This window comes from Mobula birostris, chromosome 16 (assembly GCF_030028105.1).
Source record: "Mobula birostris isolate sMobBir1 chromosome 16, sMobBir1.hap1, whole genome shotgun sequence".
In the NCBI taxonomy this organism is placed as follows: Eukaryota; Metazoa; Chordata; class Chondrichthyes; order Myliobatiformes; family Myliobatidae; genus Mobula; species Mobula birostris.
In genome coordinates, this window is record NC_092385.1 from 78,144,793 (window position 1) to 78,167,727 (window position 22,935).

Here is a 22,935-nt window from a genome sequence, read left to right on the forward strand (position 1 = left end):
GTGGCCCTTCCATACAACATGGTTATTCCCCTCTGTACCATCCACTATTTAGTTGACCGTTCTTCTCAAATCTGAGCAACTTAAGCATGTCAGAAGTCTGGTTAAGCATTGTAAATGCTACCATTATCACATGGCATCAGTTTGAAACCAAATGCCAAAAAAAAGCTCTCACTAGTCACAATATTATGTCAGTTCACAAACATATTGTGACATCATCCGTGTTTTTGGAAAACAATGAAATATTTCTGATGAACTCAGTTGATAGTGGTGTTAGCCATATAACAATTACAGCAAGGAAACAGGCCATCTCGGCCCTTCTAGTCTGTGCCGAACTCTTACTCTCACTTAGTCCCACCGACCTGCACTCAGCCCATAACCCTCCATTCCTTTCCTGTCCATATATCTATCCAATTTAACTTTAAACGACAACATTGAACCTGCCTCAACCACTTCTGCTGGAAGCTTGTTCCATACAGCTACCACTCTGAGTAAAGAAGTTCCCCCTCATTTTACCCCTAACCTTTTGCCCTTTAACACTCAACTCATGTCCTCTTGTTTGAATCTCCCCCGCTCTCAATGGAAAAAGCCTATCCATGTCAACTCTATTAATCTCCCTCCTAATTTTAAACACCTCTATCAAGTCCCGCCTCAACCTTCTACGCTCCAAAGAATAAAGACCTAACTTGTTCAACCTTTCTCTGTAACTTAGGAGATGAAACCCAGGTAACATTTTAGTAAATCTCCTCTGTACTCTCTCAATTTTATTGCCATCTTTCCTATAATTTGGTGACCAGAACTGTACACAATACTCCAAATTTGGCCTTACCAATGCTTTATACAACTTCAACATTACATCCCGACTCCTATACTCAATGCTCTGATTAATAAAGGCGAGCATACCAAAAGCTTTCTTCACCACCCCATCCACATGAGATTCCACCTTCAGGGAACTATGCACTATTATTCCCAGATCCCTTTGTTCTACAGCATTCTTCAATGCCCTACCATTTACCATGTATGTCCTACTTTGATTAGTCCTACCAAAATGTAGCATCTCACATTTTTCAGCATTAAACTCCATCTGCCATCTTTCAGTCCACTCTTCTAACTGGCCTAAATCTCTCTGCAAGCTTTGAAAACCTACTTCATTATCCACAATGCCACCTATTTTAGTATCATCTGTGTACTTACTAATCCAATTTACCACCCCATCATCCAGATCATTAATATATATGACAAACAACACTGGACCCAGTACAGATCCCTGAGGCACACTGCTACACACCATCCTCCAATCTGACACAGTTATCCACCACTACTCTCTGGCGTCTCCCATCTAGCCACTGCTGAATCCATTTTACTACTTAGATATTACTGCCTAACGTTTGAAGCTTCTTAACTAACCTTCCATGTGGAACGTTAGAAACAACATCCACAGCTTTACCCTCGTCAACTTTCTCAGTAACCTCATCAAAGAATTCAATAAGATTTGTCAAACATGACCTTCCACGCACAAATCCATGTTAACTGTTCCTAATCACACCCTGTCTATCCAGATAATTATATATATCATCTCTAAGAATACTTTCCATCAATTTGCCCACTAGTGACGTCAAACTCACAGGCCGATAATTGCCAGGTTTACTCTTAGAACCCTTTTTAAACAATGGAACCACATGAGCAATACGCCAATCCTCCGGCACCATCCCGGTTTCTAATGACATTTGAAATATTTCTGTCAGAGCCCCTGCTATTTCCACTCTAACTTCCCTCAAGGTCCTAGGGAATATCTTGTCCGGACCCGGAGACTTATCCACTTTTATATTCCTTAAAAGCGCCAGTACTTCCTCTTCTTTAATCGTCATACTTTCCATAACTACCCTTCTTGTTTCCCTTACGCAATTCAATATCCTCTTTAGAGAATACCAAAGAAAAGAAATTGTTCAAAATCTCCCTTATCTCTTTTGGCTCCGCACATAGCCGTTCAACTCTGATTCTCTAAGGGACCAATTTTATCCCTCACTATCCTTTTGCTATTAATATAACTGTAGAAACCCTTTGGATTTATTTTCACCTTATTTGCCAAAGCAGCCTCGTATCTTTTAGCTTTTCTAATTTCTTTCTTAAGATTCTTTTTACATTCTTTATTTTTCTCGAGCACCTCATTAACTCCAAGCTGCCTATATTTATTGAAGATCCCCCTCTTTTTCCAAACCAAGTTTCCAATATCTCTTGAAGATCACGGCTCTCTCAAACTTTTAACTTTTCCTTTCAACCTAACAGGAACATAAAGATCCTGTACCCTCAAAATTTCACCTTTAAATGACCTCCATTTCTCTATTACATTCTTCCCATAAAACAAATTGTCCCAATCCACTCCTCCTAAATCCTTTCACATCTCCTCAAAGTTAGGCTTTCTCCAATCAAAAATCTCAACCCTGGGTCCAGTCCTATCCTTCTCCATAATTATATTGAAATTAATGGTATTGTGATCACTGGACCCGAAGTGCTCCCCAACACATACCTCTGTCACCTGCCCTATCTCATCCCCTAACAGGAGATCTAACACTGCCCCTTCTCTAGTTGGTACCTCTATGTATTGCTGCAAAAAAATATCTTGCACACATGTTACAAACTCCAAACCATCCAGCCCTTTTACAGAATGGGTTTCCCAGTCTATGTGTGGAAAATTAAAATCTCCCACAATCACAACCTCGTGCTTACTACAAATAACTGCTATCTCCTTACAAACTTGCTCCTCCAGTTCTCGGCCCCCATTAGGAGGTCTATAATACACCCCTATAAGCGTCACTACACCTTCCCTATTCCTCAATTCCACCCAGATAGCCTCTCGAGACGAGTTCACTAATCTATCCTGCCCGGGCACCGCTGTAATATTTTCTCTGACAAGTAATGCAACACCTCCCCCTCTTGCCCCTCCTATTCTATCACACCCGAAGCAGCGAAATCCTGGAATATTTAGTTGCCAATCACACCCCTCCTGCAACCATATTTCACTAATAGCTACAGCATCATATTTCCAGGTATCAATCCATGCTCTAAGCTCATCCACCTTTCTTACAATGCTCCTAGCATTAAAATAGATGCATTTAAGAAACTCTCCACCTCTTACTCTCTGTTTATCCTTAACGGAGCAAACAACTTTGTTATCTTTTTCTTCCTTGTCCACTACAACTTTGGTCTGTGTGCTCCTGATCTCTGTCCCTTGCCTGTCCTCCCTCACACACTGTTTACTAGCTTTCTCTAATTGTGAACTAACCTCCTCTCCTAGTCTCTTTAATTTGATTCCCACCCCCCCCCCCAATCATTCTAGTTTAAAATCACCTCAGTAGCCCTCGCAAATCTCCCCGCCGGGATATTGGTCCCCCTAGGAGTCAAGTGTAACCCGTCCTTTTTGTATAGGTCATGCCCGCGCCAAAAGAGGTCCCAATGATCCAAAAATTTGAATCCATGACCCCTGCTCCAATGCCTCAGCCATGCATTTATCCTCCACCTCATTGCATTCCTGCTCTCACTGTCGCGTGGAACAGGCAGTAATCGCGAGATTACTACCTTTGTGGTCCTTTCTCTCAACTCCCTATATTCTCCTTTCAGGACCTCTCCCCTTTTCCTACCTATGTCATTGGTATCTATATGTACCACGAGCTCTGGCTGCTCTCCCTCTCACTTCAGGATATCTTGGATGCGATCAGAAACATCCCGGACCCTGGCACCAGGGAGGCAAACTACCATCCGTGTCTCCGGACTGCGTCCACCAAATCACCTATCTGACCCCCTAACTATCGAGTCCCCTATTACTACTGCCCTCCTCTTCCTTTCCCTACCCTTTTGAGCTACAGGGCCAGACACTGTTGTGTTCTCTCCTTTTGAAACTTTACTTTTTCTTTTTTAATCTTTCATAATAATAAACATATCATAATAATGATACAAAGTTATTGGAATACATTGTTGTAGTTAACATAGTTAAATATAAGCCCAGATGACACATGAGTGTTAAATCTCCCAATCATACAGGATACAGATGAACGATATAAAACAAAAAAAAAAATTTTAAATCATGAAAAAGGAAAAAAAATTAAAAATATACCCCCCCCCAAAAAAAACTAACCTAAACTTGATAGAGAGTTTCATTGGAGCATGATCAGAAATGGCGATAATGTCATAACTGCAGTCAATTATAGATGGAATTAAACAAGAGTCAATAAAAAAGTAGTCAATTCGAGAATAAGAATGATAAACGTGAGAAGAATGAAAATTCTTTATCCTTAGGGTATAGAAATCTCCAAATTTCTGAAATTCCAGAGCCAATCATAAAAGAGTTAATAAGAGTAGCCAACTTGTTCAGTAAAGCCTGACTAGATACGGATCTATCCATCAGTGGATTTAAACAGCAGTTAAAATCACCCCCCCCCCCCCCATTATCAACATATACTCATTTAAATTAGGAAAAGGAGTGATTAGGTGCTTAAAAAATTCGGGATAATCCACATTTGGAGCATAAACATTAACCATAGCAACTTTTTTATTAAAAAGTAACCCAGTAATTAACAAAAATCTACCACTAGGATCTGAAATAATGTCTTGATGAGTAAATGTAATTGAGGAATCTATAAAAATTGAAACTCCTTTCACTTTGGTTGGGAGTTCGAGTGGTGCTGATATTTTTTCCAAAACCTAAAAAAAAGTTGATTATCCTCTTTCCTCACATGAGTTTCTTGTACAAAAATAATGTGAGCATTCAGTCTTTGGAATAATTTAAAAAATCTTTTTCCGTTTTATTGGATGGGTTAAACCATTTGTATTCCAAGAGACAAAATTAATAATCTGAGCCATAACTTAATGTTAACCCTTTGGTATATAAAGAGTTAACCATAATGTAAACTCATGAAATCGGAAGAGGAATAAATATTCAGAGTGGAACCGGAAATCACGACACTGCAGACATCTTTGTAGTACTGAATCAGCCCAGTAGAAAAAATTAATAAAGAAAGAAAAGCCCCCCCCCCTCCCACACTCCACCCCTGAAATCCCAGAACTAATCCAGAGAAGGCTAGAGAAAGAACTAAGAACTAATACTAAATCTAACCCCATTTCTCCGGAAGGCACTAATAATCTACACATTGTGATTTCTAAAATGATCGAAAAAAGTAAGTTCCAATACATATTATTAATCAATTACAAACATAAATAATTGAAAAAGGCACTTCAAAAAAAAAAGAAAGGAATTATGGGAAGAAGAAACCTAAGAAGATGGCGTAGTCAGAAAGAACAAAAGAAATTATGAGAAAAGGGAAACAGACTGCCACTTTAGTTATAAGAAGCCAAAAATAAAGAAAATGTTCCTCCATACAGTCGAAATTTACCATCAAATCATTGATGACAATGTCAAAAATCAAATAATTAAAAATTAACAAATTAAGGAAAAGTAAAATCATCCGCAGGAAAAATGAACTTTAACTGAGATGTGAAAAATATCTACGCTACTAACTGAAGACGAAAGTCTTAAACTTATGAAAGACGCTCTTCATACGATAATTGAAGGCTTTAATTCCATAGCAGTTGAATGGTACTCATCTAAAAAACTTTGAGCCGCACTTGTGGAATGGAAGACACGACGTGATCCGTCCGAAAAAGAATTTCTTAAACGTGCAGGATACAATGAGGCCAGTCTGAGATCTTTTTCGTAGCATTCCGACATCAGAGGTTTAAAAGCCAGCCGCCCCTTCATCACTTCCAGACTGTAGTCTTCCACTAAACGGAACTGATGTTGTCGAAATTTAATCATACCTTGCCAGTGGGCAATTCGGATAAGGTGCTGTTTAACACTAACATAATGGAACTGGAGAATCACTGGCCTTGGTCTAAGTTCGGAGGACAACGGTTTCGGACGTAATATACGGTGGGCATGGTCGAGCAATGGAGGATCGTCGGGGAATACAGAACTAAACGCATCCTTTAAAAGTTGAGAGAAGAATTTTGAAGGGTCTCCTTCTTCGACATCCTTGGGGAGACCAATTATACGAAGTTCTGTCTTCTAGATCAGTTTTCAAGATCAATAATCTTGGATTTAAAATGTTCCAGTTGTTTAGTGACCGAAGTTAATTTCTTCTCCAAATTCTTGATTTTTCAAATCTCTCTTCTGAGATTCAATGTCTAATTCAGTAATTTTACTTTGATATTGCTTAACTTCACAATTCAAGCGATTTCAGAGAGTCCGTGATTAACTTTGTCTTTAAAACTTTGACATTGTTGTTGAAATTTTTCAGTTAAACTTTGATGTTGTTCTTCAAATTTTTCATCTAAAAGCTTCAACAGAATATCATAAGATAGTTCCGTTTGCTTAGGTTCACCTTTTTTTCCCCCGTTCCCGTCCGAATCCTTCCCGTCTTTAGTTTCACACACTTTGGATCTTGTACTTATTTCTTTGCTCATTTCTTCAGATTTCACAGTTACAGTTCACGGAAAAATCAGTACTGTAGAATAAATCTTCTAGTGTAGGTAAAAATTAATTAAAGGAGATCATAAGTTTTTTTCGGAAAAAAAAAGTAATGGTAATGGAGCAAAGCCAAAGACAACCTCACTCCATGAGCGCCTCCTGGGGAATCCGAAACTTTATTTTTTTGAATAGAAACACCACAGCACAGAAACAGGCCTTTTGGCCCTTCTTGGCTGTGCCGAACCATTTTCTGCCTAGTCCCACTGACCTGCACGTGGACCGTATCCCTCCATACACCTCCCATCCATGTATCTGTCCAATTTATTCTTAAATGTTAAAAAAAAAATCTACATTTACCACCTCGTCTGACAGCTCATTCTACACTCCCACCACTCTCTGTGTGAAAAAGCCCCCCCACCACTGTTCCCTTTAAACTTTCCCCCCTTCACCCTTAACCCATGTCCGCTGGTTTTTTTCTCCCCTTGCCTCAGTGGGAAAAGCTTGCTTGCATTCACTCTTATCTATACCCATCATAATTTTATATACCTCTATCAAATCTCCCCTCATTCTTCTACGCTCCAGGGAATAAAGTCCTAACCTATTCAACGTTTCTCTGTAACTGAGTTTCTGAAGTCCCAGCAACATCCTTGTAAACCTTCTGTGCACTCTTTTAACCTTATTAATATCCTTCCTGTAATTTGGTGACCAAAACTGAACACAATACTCCAGATTTGGCCTCACTAATGCCTTATACAACCTCACCATAACATTCCAGCTCTTATACTCAATACTTTGATTAATAAAGGCCAATGTACCAAAAGCTCTCCTTACGACCCTATCTACCTGTGACGCCACTTTTTAGGGAATTTTGTATCTGTATTCCCAGATCCCTCTGTTCTACTGCACTCCTCAGTGCCTTACCATTAACTCTGTATGTTCTACCTTGGTTTGTCCTTCCAAAGTGCAATACCTCACACTTGTCTGTGTTAAATTCCATCTACCATTTTTCAGCCCATTTTTCCGGCTGGTCCAAGTCTGTCTGCAAGCTTTGAAAACCTTCCTCACTGTCTGCTGCACCTCCAATCTTCGTATCATCAACAAATTTGCTGATCCAATTTACCACATTATCGTTCAGATCATTGATATAGATGACAAATAACAATGGACCCAGCATTGATCCCTGTGGCACACCACTAGTCACAGGCCAACGCTCTGAGAAGCAATTCTCTACTACCACTCTTTGGCTTCTTCCATTGAACCACTGTCTAATCCAATTTACCTCCTCTCCATGTATACCTACCGACTGAATTTTCCTAACTAACCTCCCATGCGGGACCTTGTGAAAGGCCTCACTGAAGTCTATCTAAACAACATCCACTGCCTTCCCTTCATCCACTTTCCTGGTAACCTCCTCAAAAAAACTCCAATAGATTGGTCAAACATGACCTACCACGCATAAAGCTGTGTTGACTCTCCGTAATAAGTCCCTGTCTATCCAAATGCTTGTAGATTCTGTCTCTTAGTACTCTCTCCAATAACTTACCCACTACCGACGTCAAACTTAGCGGCCTATAATTTCCCGGATTACTTTTCGATCCTTTTTTAAACAACGGAACAACATGAGCCATTCTCCAATCCTCCAGCACCTCACCCATAGACACCGACATTTTAAATATATCTGCCAGGGCCCCTGCAATTTCAATACTAGTCTCCTTCAAGGTCCGAGGGAATACTCTGTCAGGTCGTGGGGATTTATCCACTTTAATTTGCCTCAAGATAGCAAGCACCTCCTCCTTTTCAATCTGTACAGTTTCCATGATCTCACTACTTGTTTCCTTGAATTCCATAACTTCATGCCAGTTTCCTTAGTAAATACAGATGCAAAAAACCCTTTTAAGGTCTCCCCCATTTCTTTTGGTTCTGCACATAGCCGACCACTCTGATCTTCAAGAGGACCAATTTTATTCCTTACAATCCTTTTACTCTTAATATACCTGTGAAAGCTCTTTGGATTATCTTTCACTTTGACTGCCAAGGCAACCTCATGTCTTCTTTTAGCCTTCCTGATTTCCTTCTTAAGTATTTTCTTGCACTTTTTATACTCCTCAAGCACCTTATTTGCTTCCTGTTCCCTATACATGTCATAAAACTCTCTCTTCTTCTTTATCAGAGTTGCAATATCCCTTGAGAACCAAGGTTCCTTATTCCTATTCACTTTGCCTTTAATCCTGACAGGAACATACAAGCTCTGCACTCTCAAAATTTCTCCTTTGAAGGCTTCCCACTTACCGATCACATCCTTGCCAGAGAACAACCTGTCCCAATCCACGCTTTTTAGATCCTTCCTCATTTCCTCAAATTTGGCCTTCTTCCAGTTTAGAACCTCAACCCTAGGACCAGATCTATCTTTATCCATGATCAGGTTGAAACTAATGGTGTTATGATCACTGGAACCAAAGTGTTCCCCTACACACACTTCCGTCACTTGTCTTAACTTGTTTCCTAATAGGAGATCTAATATTGCATCCTCTCTAGTTGGTTCCTCTATATATTGATTTAGAAAACTTTCCTGAGCACATTTTGCAGACTCTAACCCATCTAGATCCCTAACAGTATGGGAGTCCCAATCAATATGTGGAAAATTAAAATCCCCTACCACCAGAACTTTGTTTCCTGCAGTTGCCTGCTATCTCTGCAGATTTGCTCCTCCAATTCTCGCTGACTATTGGGTGGTCTATAATACAACCCCACTAATGTGGCCATACCTTTCCTGTTTCTCAGCTCCACCCATAAGGACTCAGTAGACAAGCCCTCTAATCTGTCCTGCCTGAGCACTGCTGTAACAATTTCCCTGACAAGCAATGCTACCCCCTCCCCCCCCCCCCCCCACCTTTCATTCCTCTGCCTCTATCACATCTGAAATATCGGAACCCTGGAATATTAATCTGCCAGTCCTGCCCCTCCTGTAGCCAAGTTTCACGAATTGCTGTAATGTCATAATTCCACATGTCAATCCATACCCTCAACTTGTCTGCCTTCCCCGCAATACTCCTAGCATTGAAATATATACACCTCAGAAGATTTTTACCACCACTCACAACCTTTCTATTTGCGGCTTTGCTTGAACTTTTAACATCATTTATTTTCACCCCAGCCCCACTGTCAGCTCTGGCACTCTGGCTCCCATCCCCCTGCAAATCTAGTTTAAAGCCTCCCCTCCCCAATGCTTATATTTCACTGTTTTATTTTCTTCACCACCTCCAGTGCATTTCCTGCTCTTCATCATTATGAAGAATGTTGCCAATGTTTCCATGCAGAAAATTAATTTAGAAATACCAAAGATCTACCGTTTCATCTTAATTGCTGGTTTTTGATCAGTGCTTGTGGTGTAACTGCTAATTGAATTCAGTGTACAGATTGCAGTTGTACCTAGGGCATGTGCAGATGTGTTCCATTCTTATTCAGATACTCGGACATGCACGCTACCTATGAGTCCATTAGTACCCCTTGTCTAATCCAACAATTACTTACCATTTAACAGGAAAAAGCATTTTCATAGTTATGTTAATTGTAACCAAAATTACTAAATTTTTGCCTGAAGATTTGCACAGAACTTCAGTGGAATGGCACAGTTTACTTTTCAGTAATCTTCAATAAAACTTGAAATCTAATGAAAATGGTACTGGGTCTTTCCTGGTGTCAGATTTCCATGTCCTTACACATCTGGAGAAGAAGGATGCTTATGTGAGAATGCTGTTCTTGGACTATAGTTCAGCATTCAACACCATAATTCCATCCAGGCTTGACAGGAAGCTCAGAGTCTCGACCTTGATCCTACCTTGTGTAGCTGGATCCTGAACCTCCTGTCAGATCGCCAGCAGGTGGTAAGAGTGGGCTCCCTCCCCTCCAGCCCTCTGACCCTCATTACAGGTACCCCTCAGGGCTGTGTCCCCTCCTTTACTCCCTGTATGCCCATGACTGTGTTGCCACCCACAGCTCCAATGTGCTAACTAAATTTGCCGATGACACTACATTGATTGGCCTCATCTCAAACAATAACAAGGTGGTCAACAGGGAAGGAGTCATCTTTCTGACACAATGGTGTCAAGAAAACAACCTCTTCCCTCAATGTCACAAAAACTAAGGAGCTGGTTGTGGACTACAGGAGGAATGGAGATGGGCTAACCCCTATTGACATCAATGGATCTGGGGTTGAGAGGGTAAACAGCTTCAAGTTCCTTGGCATTACCGAGGACCTCACGTGGACTGTACACACTGGCTGTGTGGTGAATAAAGCACAACAGTGCCTCTTTCACCTCAGATGGTTGAGGAACTTTGGTATGGGCCCCCAAATCCTAATAATTTTCTACAGGGGCACAACTAAGAGCATCCTGACTGGCTGCATCACTGCCTGGTATGGGAACTGTACTTCCCTTAATCGCAGGATTCTGCAGAGAGTGGTGTGGACAGCCCAGTGCATCTGCAGTTGTGAACTTCCCATGATTCAGGACGTTTACAAAGACAGGTGTGTAAAAAGGGCCCGAAGGATCAGTGGGGACCAGATTCACCCCAAGCACAATCTATTTTGGCTGCTACCATCTGGGAAACGGTACTGCAGCATAAAAGCCGGGACCAACAGGCTCCGGAAAAGCTTCTTTAACCAAGCCATCAGACTGATTAACTCAAGCTGATTTGAGTGTATTTTGATGTTACATTGACTGTTCTATTTATTGTAAATTACTATGATTGGGCATTTAGACAGAGACATAAGATAAATATTTTTACTCATCATGTATGTGAAGGATGTAAGAAATAAAGTCAATTCAGTTTAATATCCCTAGTACAGTTTCCACCTTGGGCATGCATGCTGAGGCAGTTCTTTTAGGGCATATTTTTTGGACCATTTCAATGAGCTTTGGACTATGTTGACCCAGGGATGTTTTCTCTTAGACCTATCCAAAACAAAATGCCAGCACCACAATGCCCCACGGATTATTGAACTGGTTTGTATTCATCCCTTCACACACCCTACTTTTGCAATGCATTGGCCTCTTTCAAACCAGGCACGCTAAGGGAGTATGGTGTGAGATATTTTCAGTTCCAAAACCATGCAGCCATGGGTTTGGGCACAAATGAGGTTTACAACAGGGGCTGATGTCAAAAACAATTGGTAATTTGCTGCTGCACACATCTCGTGAACTTTTTAGTGTGCACTGTAATTTCTAGCAAATTATTGTGCCAGTGGAGTTGACAGAGGAGGCAATTAATTTTTTATTGAACATGCAAAGCACAAAATCACAGAATGCACCAGGACTATCAACTACTCCATTTTCCACAGTCTCATATAATTTCTTTCATAGACTGCTTTTCCCCAAATTAAATTTCATGAAGGGAATGTATAAAATTTCTCACTTGTGACAGTAATGAAGTGAAAATCAGGGTGGCTGTTGTTCAATCATTGCACAGAACGGATTGCTCAAGGTTTAATAATTTTCAAAATGCAAAATGAATGCTATGCCCTATATAAATACTAGTAAACCAATTTACTATGCCTGGACACTTGGATATGTTAATTTAATACAGTACTGCATGATCTTCAGGTTTCATGTCATAAAAACATGTATTTATGCAACAAAAAAATGACAAGATCATTCTGTGTTGTGTACAGTGTCCTTCATTATTACTCATTCATCACAAGTATTGCCAGTGGGAAGTTATGGACAATACACATTAGAAACAATGTTATATGATGGCAGTAGTATGAGACTAGTGAAAACCTGGCCAACACTATATTTTGAACACTGTTACCAGTTTAATGTATTCAGTTTGGGAAGTACACTGAAACAATTCAAAAAAAAAGTCAGCAGAAACAATAAAATTGATTGTAGGATCCAGGGTGAGGTGGTGAAGAAACCTGAAGAACTGGATAAAGTACAATCAAGGATGTAGTGACTGTGTTGAGAAACATAGAAGAAGAAAACATGATTTGGGTGATGTTGAATGTGGCAATATAAGACACTGTCCCAATCTTCATTAAGGATTAGAAGCAACGCACATAGAATGCTGGAGGAGCTCAGACCCTTGGCCCGAAATGTCGACCATACTCTTTCATAGATGCTGCCTGGCCTGCTGAGTTCCTCCGGCATTTTGTGTGTGTTGCTTGGATTTCCAGCATCTACAGAATTCTTCTCTATTGTTTAATGGACGCAGACTTCCTCTCCAATACTAACAATACCTAATATCTCTGACAAGGTAGTGAAGAGCTGTTGCAATCCATATGGAGAATAGAGATTATTTGTCACAAGCACATCAAAACATAGTGTTGAAACCATGAGAAGGCCTTGGTGGACAGGATTAAGGAAAACCCCAAGCATTCTACAAGTACGTTAAGAGCAAGAGGATAAGATGTGAGAGAATAGGACCAATCAAGTGTGACAGTGCAAAAGTGTTTATGGTACTGGAGGAGACAGCAGAGGTACTTAATGAGTACTTTGCTTCAGTATTCACTGCGGAAAAGGATCTCGGTGATTGTAGGGATGACTTACAGCGGACTGAAAAGCTTGAGCATGTAGAGATTAAGAAAGAGGATGTGCAGGAGCTTTTGGAAAGCATCAAGTTGGATAAGTCACCGGACCGGACGAAATATACCCCAGGCTACTGTGGGAGGTGAGGGAGGAGATTGCTGAGCCTCTGGCAATGATCTTTGCATCATCAATGAGGTTCCGAAGGATTGGAGGGTTGCAGATGTTGTTCCATTATTCAAGAAAAGGAGTAGAGATAGCCCAGGAAATTATAGACCAGTGAGTCTCACTTCAGTGGTTGGTAAGTTGATGGAGAAGATCCTGAGAGACAGGATTCATGAGCATTTGGAGAGGCATAATATGATTAGGAATAGTCAGCATGGCTTTGTGAAACGCAGGTCATGCCTTACGAGCCTGATTGAATTTTTTGAGGATGTGACTAAACAAATTGATGATAGTAGAGCAGTAGATGTAGTGTATTTGGATTTCAGTAAGGCATTTGACAAGATACCCCGTTCAAGGCTTATTGAAAAAGTAAGGAGGCATGGGATCCAAGAGGACCTTGCTTTGTGGATCCAGAACTGGCTTGCCCATGGAAGGCAAAGAGTGGTTACAGACAGGTCATATTCTGCATGGAGGCTGGTGACCAGTGGTGTGCCTCAGGGATCTGTTCTGGGACCCCTACTCTTCATGATTTTTATAAATGACCTGGATGAGGAAGTGAAGGGATGGGTTAGTAAATTTGCTGATGACACAAAGGTTGGAGGTGTTGTGGATAGTGTGGAGGGCTGTCAGAGGTTACAGCGAGACATTGATAGAATGCAAAAATGGACTGAGAAGTGGCAGATGGAGTTCAACCCAGATAAATGTGAGGTGGTTCATTTTAGTAGGTCAAATATGATGGCAGAATATTGTATTAATGGTAAGACTCTTGGCAGTGTGGAGGATCAGAGGGATCTTGGGGTCTGAGTCCATAGGACACTCAAGGCTGCTGCGCAGGTTGACTCTGTGGTTAACAAGGCGTACGGAGTATTGGCCTTCATCAATTGTGGGATTGAGTTTAGCAACCGAGAGGTAACGTTGCAGCTATATAGGACCCTGGTCAGACCCCACTTGGAGTTCTGGTTGGCTCACTACAGGAAGGATGTGGAAACCATAGAAAGGGTGCAGAGGAGATTTACAAGGACATTGCCTGGATTGGGGGAGCATGCCTTATGAGAATAAGTTGAGTGAACTTGACCTTTTCTTCTTGGAGCGATGGAGGATGAGAGGTGACCTGATAGAGGTGTACAAGGTGATGAGCGGCATCGATCATATGGATAGTCAGAGGCTTTTTCCCAGGGCTGAAATGGCTAGCACGAAAGGGCACAGTTTTAAGGTGCTTGGAAGTAGGCACAGAGGAGATAGGGACAAGTTTTTTACGCAGAGAGTAGTGAGTACGTGGAATGGACTGCCGGCGACGGTGGTGGAGGCGGATACGATAGGGTCTTTTAAGAGACTCCTGGGCAGGTATGTGGAGCTCAGAAAAATAGAGGACTATGGGTAACCCTAGGTACTATCTCAGGTAAGGACATGTGTGGCACAGCTTTATGGGCTGAAGGGCCTGTAGTGTGCTGCAGGTTTTCTATGTTTGTAATGTGTCGCCTTTGCAGAACAACCAACACAGTCTGAGGATTGTGCTGGGGGCATCCTGCAGGTTTTGCCACACGTCCAGCATCAACACAGCATGCCCACAACTCACTAACCCCAAGTGTGTGTTTTTGGAACGCAGGAAAAAACTGGAGCACCTGGAGGAAACCCACAGTCAAGGGGAGAACATGCAAACTCCTTACAGTTAGCAGCAGGAATCAAATCCTGATCAGTGATCACTGGTGCCTTAAAGCAATTGCGCTAAACACTATGCTGCTGTACTGCCCTGACCTTTATGTGGGATGCTAATGGATTTTGATAAAGTGATAGTTGTTGTTCGTCCATCGTTGACGTCGACGAGGACCTTGGCACCATTATTGATGGTGTCGAGACTAGCGCGTGATTTGGATTTAAGTGAGGGAGAGTTGCGCAGCGTCAGCCTCACTCTCTCTTCCCAATTCCCATTTAGATCCAGTGGCAAGACAGAGTCTAGACGGCTGGAGATGGGACTAGGCGCAGTGGATGACCAGGATGTCTTCTGTGTCTTGTCCTACTCTACACGTTCCACAACGCTTGCAGAGACCGCCTTCTTGACCGTTGGACCTTCCATTGGTCTCGTCTGCTCAATCCGCCGGAGTCTGTCTTCACATGCTGGGATAGACAACTCCCTATCTCACCGAGGGTTTGAGACCCGTCGGCTACCCTCACCTGGTTTAGCCGGCTTGTCGAAGCCGTTGCCCAGGGTGTGGCCGCTGTCGCATGCAAACAGCTACGGGGAGCCACAGGTGAGAGCTGAGTGCCAGGTGGGGACCAAAGGTGGACTAACTGCCTTGAAAAGGACGCGACATGTTCCCCCACCAGAGGTGCTACCCTTCCCTGACACCCCATGTACCCCAAAGTGATAGTATTTCAGGTTAGGACTCAGAGGGGAACTCACATTGAATTGTGTCTCCTTCTGCTTATTCTCTGAAATGATTGAGTTTGAGAGTTTGGAAAGTACTGTTGGTGAAATCTAAGCAAATTCCTGTAGTGCATAGTATACCCTGCAGGCTCATTCATCAGAAGCAACACATACAAACTGCTGGAGGAACACAGCAAGCCAGGTAGCATCTGTGGATAAAGGTAAACAGTCACTGTCTCAGGCCGCGACCCTTAATGAGGACTGGGAAAAAAAGATAGGTTAGAGTAAGAAAGTGAGGGGAGGAAGAAGTACAAGGTGGTAGGTGATTGATGAAACTGGGAGAGCGGGAGAGGTGAGATAGAGGGCTGGGAAGGGGGAATCCGAAAGGAGCGGACAGAAGGCCAAATAAGAAAGGCACCAGGGGGAGGTGATGGGCAGCTAAGGTGAGAGAGGGAAATGGAGTTGGGTTGGGCTGGGGGGTAGGGGGGAGAAAAATTCCGGAAGTTCGAGATATTGATGTTCATGCCATCAGGTTGGAGGCTACCCAGACAGAATATAAGATATCGCTCCTCCAACCTGAGTGTTGTTTCATTGTCTCATCATGGCAGAAGAAGAGGCCATGGACTGACGTGTCGGAATGGGAATGGGAATTGGAATTAAAATAGGTGGCCACTGGGAGTCCGCACTTTTCTGGCAGACAGAGCATAGATGCTCGGTGAAGCAGCTTCCTAATCTACGTCGAGTCTCACCGTTATACAGGAGGCCACACCGGGAGCTCCAGACACAGTAGATGACCCCAACAGATTGACCGATGAACTGTCGCCTCACCTGGTAGGACTGTTTGGGGCCCTGACTGGCGGTGAGGGAGGAAGTGTAGGGCCAGGTTTGACACTTGTTCTGCTTGCAAGAATGCAGGCTTATTCATCATAAGTATTGTCCTCAGGATGGTGAGGGAGCTTTGCAGTGAATAGCGGTTAGATTTATTTGTCACGTGTTACATACCCCATAATGGGTTATAGAGCCAGCAGAAATGGAATATGCCTGGAGTCTGGTTTTGCTATTTACTAAAGCTAGTTTATTAGTAACTGTGCAATACAGTAATATAACAACCAGGTAAATCAAGCAGGTTAGCAATGATTATATATGTAAGTGTGGAAATAATAGGACTTAAGCATTTCCAAGCTCCGGTGGTAATTGATACAGTCTTACAGTGATAGGTAAGCATGGTCAGTTCAGTTCATGATATTGAGTTGAGTAATGTTGGAATGAGAGAGAGGGGTGTGGTTCGTTATCCAAGTAAGCCGTTGCCGTCAATCCTCAGTTGTCCTGGGAAATTAAAAGTCACCAAATGTGACCACAAAAAGGAGACCGTCTTCTGTGATTAAGTTATCAACCCAGGCGAGGGTTGGACACACTGGTAACTTCCCACCATGACGCTGAACTCTTCTTCCGTCGCCTACATCTCTGAGCCTACTTCTTTGGCAAGGATTCCCCTCCCCCCACTGATGACCCCTTCTCCTGTCTTCAACCCTCCTCCTCCTCCTGGACACCCCGCCCAGGCCTTCTACCTGCACTCGAGCTCTTCATATCCAACTGTCGCCGAGACATCAACTGTCTCAACTTCACCACTCCTCTCTCCTGTTCCAACCTCACTATCTCTGAACGCACTGCCCTCCACTCTCTCCGCACTAATCCCAACCTCACCATCAGACTTGCTGACAAAGGTAGGGCTGTAGTAGTCTGGCGGATGGACTTCTACCTCACTGAGGCCAACCAGCAGCTCTCTGACACCTCCTCTTACTTACCCCTTACCCCTGGAACAGGACCCCACCAAAAAAGTCACATCATTGTCTCCCGCACCCATCACTGCCCTTATCAACTCCAGAGACCTTCCATCCTCAGCCGCTAAGCTCATTATTCCCACACCCTGTACCGCTCAGTTTTACCTCTTCCCAAAGATACACAAGCCTGACTATCCCGGTAGACCCATAGTTTCTGCCTGCTTCTGTCCCACGGAACTTGTATCTGCCTACCTGGACTCCATTTTGTCACACATAGTTCAGTCCCTCCTCACCTACATCCGGGATACATCCCATGCCCTCCACCTCTTCAATAACTTCCAGTTCCCCGGTCCCAACCGCTTCATTTTTACTATGGATATCCAATCCTTGTACACCTCCATTTTCCATCAAGAAGGCCTCAAAGCCCTCCGCTACTTCCTGGAAAATAGACCTCACCAGTTCCCCACCATCACTACTCTCCACCGGTTGGCGGAACTGGTTCTCACACTTAATAACTTCTCTTTTGGCTCTTCCCACTTTCTTCAGACTAAGGGTGTAGCTATGGGAACTCGCATGGGACCCAGCTACGCCTGCCTCTTCGTTGGTTATGTTGGACAGTCTGTGCTCCAAACCTATTCTAGTACTGCTCCCCAACTTTTCCTTCGGTACATTGACGACTACACTGGTGCTGCTTCCTGCACCCATGCTGAGCTCGTCACTTTCATCGACTTTACTTCAAACTTCCACCCAGCCCTCAAATTCACTTGGTCTATCTCGGACACTTCTCTCCCCTTTCTCGATCTCTCGGTCTCCATCTCTGGAGACAGACTGTCCACTGACATCTTCTACAAGCCCACTGACTCTCATAACTACCTGGACTATACCTTTTCCCACCCCGCCACATGCAAAAGTGCTATTCCCTATTCCCAGTTCCTCCGTCTCCGCCGCATCTGCTCCCAGGATGAGGCTTTCCATTCCAGGACATTTCAAATGTCCTCTTTCTTGAAGGATCGTGGTTTTCCTTCTACCGTCATCAACGATGCCCTCACCCGCATCTCCTCCATTTCCCACCCTTCGGCCCCCTCCCCATCCTCCCGCAAGCACAACAGGGACAGAGTTCCCCTTGTCCTCACCTACCACCCCACCAGCATCCAGATCCAGCACATTATCCTTTGCAAGTTCCGCCACCTTCCAACAGGACTCCACCACTAAGCACATCCTTCCCTCTCCACCCCTCTCCGCTTTCTGCAGGGATCGGTCCCTCCGCGACTCCCTTATCCACAAGTCCATCCCCAGGATCTCCCACCCGGCACTTATCCCTGTAAGCGTAAGTGCTACACCTGTCCCTACACCTCCTCTCTTGCCACCATTCAGGGCCCCAAACAGTCCTTCCAGTGAGACAACACTTCACTTGTGAGTCTGTTGGGGTCATCTATTGCATCCGGTGCGACCTCCTCTACATCAGTGAATCCCGATGCAGATTGGGAGACCGCTTCGTCGAGCACCTCCACAACTGACAGATCTCCCAGTAGCCACCCACTTCAACTCTGCTTCCCATTCGCATTCAGATATGTCCATACGTGGCCTCCTCTACTGCCATGATGAGGCTAAACTCAGGTTGGAGGAGCAACACCTCATATACCGTCTAGGTAGTCTCCGGCCCCTTGGTATGAACATAGAATTCTCCAATTTCTGTTAATTCCCTCCCCCTCCCTCCTCTATCCCTATTTCACTCCGTCCCCTCCCCCAGCTGCCTATCACCTCCCTCATGTTTCCGCCTCCTTCTTCTACTGCCCATTGTTTTCCTGCCTATCACCTCCCTGCTTCCCCTCCCCCACCCCTTTGTCTTTCAAATTACTGGTTTTTCAACTGAAAATACGAGCCTTCTTCCTACCCTCCCCCACCTTCTTCCAGACGAAGGGTTCCGGCCCGAAACGTCGACTCATCATTTCCACTGATGCTGCCCAACCTGCTGAGTTCCTCCAGCGTATTGTGAGTGTGCTCTGATAACTTCCCACCAGTGACTCCTTTTCCACACTGCAAGAGCCACTGATCGATTCTCCCAATCGATCCTCCAAAAAAACCACCTTTCTGTGGGCACAACAAAGCTCATCCCAGGTCCAAAAGCATGTGTGTCTGTCTAACAGCCAGCTGACCTTGTATTTATCTCGGCATGCTGAATACCAGCTGTCCTTCACATAACGCCACCCTTGGTTACCATGACAACTCACGAGTTGCTCGTTGCTCTCTCTCCCTCCAAGTCAGTCACACTCTGTCTCTCTCTCTCTCTCTCTCTCTCTCTCTCTTTTTAAAGGTACAGTCCATAAGGGATAATTTAGGATCCCGTCACACATGTGTATTGAAATATACAGCATATTTTGTTGTTTTTGCATCAACAACCAACTTAATCTGAGGATTATGTTGGGGGCAGCCCGCAGGTTTTGCCACACAGCCAGCATCACCTTAGATCGAGTGTCAATTGTGAGATATTTTATCCTAGAAGATAATGCACTCTCAGTATTGTAATTGTGCCATTCTTGTACAAGGTATTTATGCATGGTGGAAAGCAAATGGAATTGTGTGTATTGCTTGAGACATTGGGGATTCGAGGAGGTAAATCACACTTCCGACATTTCCCTCTGTTGATTTATTGAAAATGTCATGATGCAAGAATAACAGCTTACATTAATTGAATTTTTGTTTCATATAGTCCCATTTTTTAAACGTGGAATTAAAAAGTGTTGTAAGAGGATTAATGAGATGATTCCATTAGATGTGTAACCAGTTGGAAGAATGGTATGACATTAATCAAAGTTATGGAGTGACAATGACTCTTCTGCACAAACGAGACATGACAGGTTGGGTTACTTTTGTCAGGTCCACCTCCATCATATTGGTTTTAATTGTGTTTTGTTCATCGTGCAATGAGTAATGAAATCTGGGTTAAACCAGTGGAAGATTAACACTTGAGAGAATTACAGTATGTGTTGATGATAATGCAAAGTAATAAGCTTAAGACCACTGCACAGTAGGTAAGCATTAATACAAAGATGATATTTAATTTTGCATTGTGTGTTTATCTACTTTTGGCTGCATAAACATCCAAGAATATCAGTCATATTGTACTATGCATGCAAAATGAGTACGTGTAGTCATTTCACATTGACCTAGAGACAGAAATTTATGAGCAAGCCATGTCCTTAAACTAATCTCAGGATGTTGTACCTGTTGCACCTTCAAAGATTTATGATTTAAACTAGCTCTTAAACAATAGCATAAAGTGAACACAAAAATCATTTCTGACTTTAGACCTTAATTGAACTCCATGCCACGAACATTACAGAACATAAAGACAGCTTCTATCCTGCTGTAATAAGCCTGTTAAATGGTCCCCAGTACAGTAAGATGGTAAGCAATACAACAGCTAGATGAAGTGTTTCGTGAGGGTGGATGCACGGGGTGGGCGGTTCTGTGAAGCGGGAAGGACAGAGATCGAGAGAGGGAGGGAATGATGATAGGTAATGTAGGGGAGAAACAAACCAAGTAATTCTTTGCTCCACGTTCCACCTCAGTAGGTGGTGGTACTGTACCTTATGTTGGTTTGCTAATGGCCATTAAACGTTACTGGAAGAAGAGCAACAACAAACCAAGTAGGAGGATCGGGAGAGTGATGACGGAGAGGTACGGCAGAGGGCGGATTTCTGGGGCAAAGTCGGTACAAAATAAAGAGCAAAATGTCAAGAGAGCAGTGATGTAACTGGGATGGGGAGAGCGGATAAACTCGTGATCTGGGGAATAAATTGTATATCTCTGTGAGATTTCTGAAGTAGTGTGCCTCGGTAGGAGTGTAGTACCAAGTGGGACTCTGGTACAGCAAGTGACATGCAAGCTTGTGGTGTCAGTATATCCTTGGTACAGAGTAATCATTATGTTCCTGGTGTGGAATGTTCCGTATATCCCTGGTACGGAGTAATCATTGTGTCCCCAGTACGGAGTGTTTGGTAGATCCTTGGTACGGAGTAATCATTGTGTCCCCGGTACGGAGTGTTTGGTATACCTTTGGTACGGAGTAATCATTGTGTCCCCGGTACAGAGTGATCGGTAGATCCTTGGTACGGAGTGATCATTGTGTCTCTGGTGTGGATTGTTCGGTATATCCTTGGTACGGAGTAATGATTGTGTCCCCGGTGTGGAGTGTTTGGTATATCTTTGGTGCAGAGTAATCATTGTGTCCCCGGTATGGAGTGATCGGTATATCCTTGGTACGGAGTGATCATTGTGTCCCTGGTGTGGAAATTTCGGTATATCCTTGGTATGGAGTGACCAGTGTGTCCCCGCTATGGAGTGTTCGGTCTATCTTTGGTACAGAGTAATCATTGTATGCCCGGTGTGGAGTGTTTGCTATATCCTTGGTACGGAGTGATCATTGTGTCCCTGGTACGGAGTGACCGGTGCAGAGTGTTCTTTATATCTTTGGCGCTGAGTGATCTGTGTATTCTCAGTGTAGAGTGATCAGAATCTCCCTGGTGCCAAGAAATTTGTATGGGGAGACACAATCAGGCATGGTTGGTTCAGACAATGGATGTCCAAGTTAGGAGACAAAACTATAGGTTACCGTTGTAGAGAGACGAGCCCAATTGGTATGGGGGAAAGACTGTGAAATCATTATTAAATGGACACAGATTGTGTTAATGTTTGAGGTTGAGGCAAGACTTGGCGTAGTGGAGAAAGCTGTAGACTTCTGATGTACGACCATAAGACATAGGAGCAGAATTAAGCCGTCAAGTCTTCTCCACCATTTGATCATGACTGATATTTTCCCTCTTAATGCCATTCTGCCTTCTCCCCGTAACCTTTGACGCTTTGACTACTCCAGAACCTATCAACCTCCACTTTGAATTACCCGATGACTTGGTCTCCACAGCCTTCTGAGAGTCACCACCCTCTGGCTAAAGAAATCCCTCCTCAACTCTGTTCTGAAGGGATGCCCTTGTATTCTGATGTGCCTCCCGGTCCTGGATTCTCCCACTATTGGAAATATCCCATCCACATCCACATTTGATTATTAATTTAATTGGTTCAGCACAATGTTGTAGCCGAAGGGTGTGTTCCTGTGCTAAACTGTTCTATGTTTTAATATGGACTCTTGTCCTCACAATCTACCTTGTTATGATATTGTGCTTTATTGTTTACCTGTACTGCACTTTCTCTGTAGCTTTTACATGTTATTCTGCATTGTTATTGTTTTACGATGTTCTTCCTCAATACACTGTAATTTGACCTGTATGAACAGTTTGCAAGACAAGTTTTTCACATGTGCCAATAATGAACTAATTCCAATCCCACCATTGTCAGTAATAATAAAGAGGTAGAATTAGAGCAAGGCTTGAAATCTCTTACCTCAGATCAGCTGTATCAAAATTAGCCCCTGATGTCTGGGAGAATCTTAATTCCTTCAGTTATACAGTGAAGACTGCAACTAATGTTGGTCTCCAGTGAAAATTAAGAGATGGCTGCTGAATGAATTGGCTGGCTAATATCAATTTGTTATTATACCAGTTCATCACAGATTGACAATAACATATTATCTGACAAATTAGTAACAGAAACTCAGGACAAATAGTTCTCTTGCTTGGACTAAAATGG

The 22,935-nt window shown here is 43.2% G+C and overlaps 2 protein-coding genes across 7 annotated transcripts in view; one reads left to right on the forward strand and one right to left on the reverse strand.

The window, feature by feature from the left end:
* surf6 (surfeit 6) overlaps positions 1-22,935 on the reverse strand; it is a 74,752-nt gene that overhangs the window by 36,972 nt on the left and 14,845 nt on the right. The window lies entirely within an intron of this gene.
* LOC140211252 (uncharacterized) overlaps positions 1-22,935 on the forward strand; it is a 44,539-nt gene that overhangs the window by 19,908 nt on the left and 1,696 nt on the right. The window contains exon 8 of one of the 6 annotated variants that reach the window (XR_011889406.1): positions 15,077-15,392. The exons of the other annotated variants lie outside the window; for them this stretch is intronic. The gene's annotated coding sequence lies outside the window, so the exon portion shown is untranslated. The remainder of the gene's footprint in view (positions 1-15,076; positions 15,393-22,935) is intronic. 6 annotated transcript variants of the gene reach the window in all.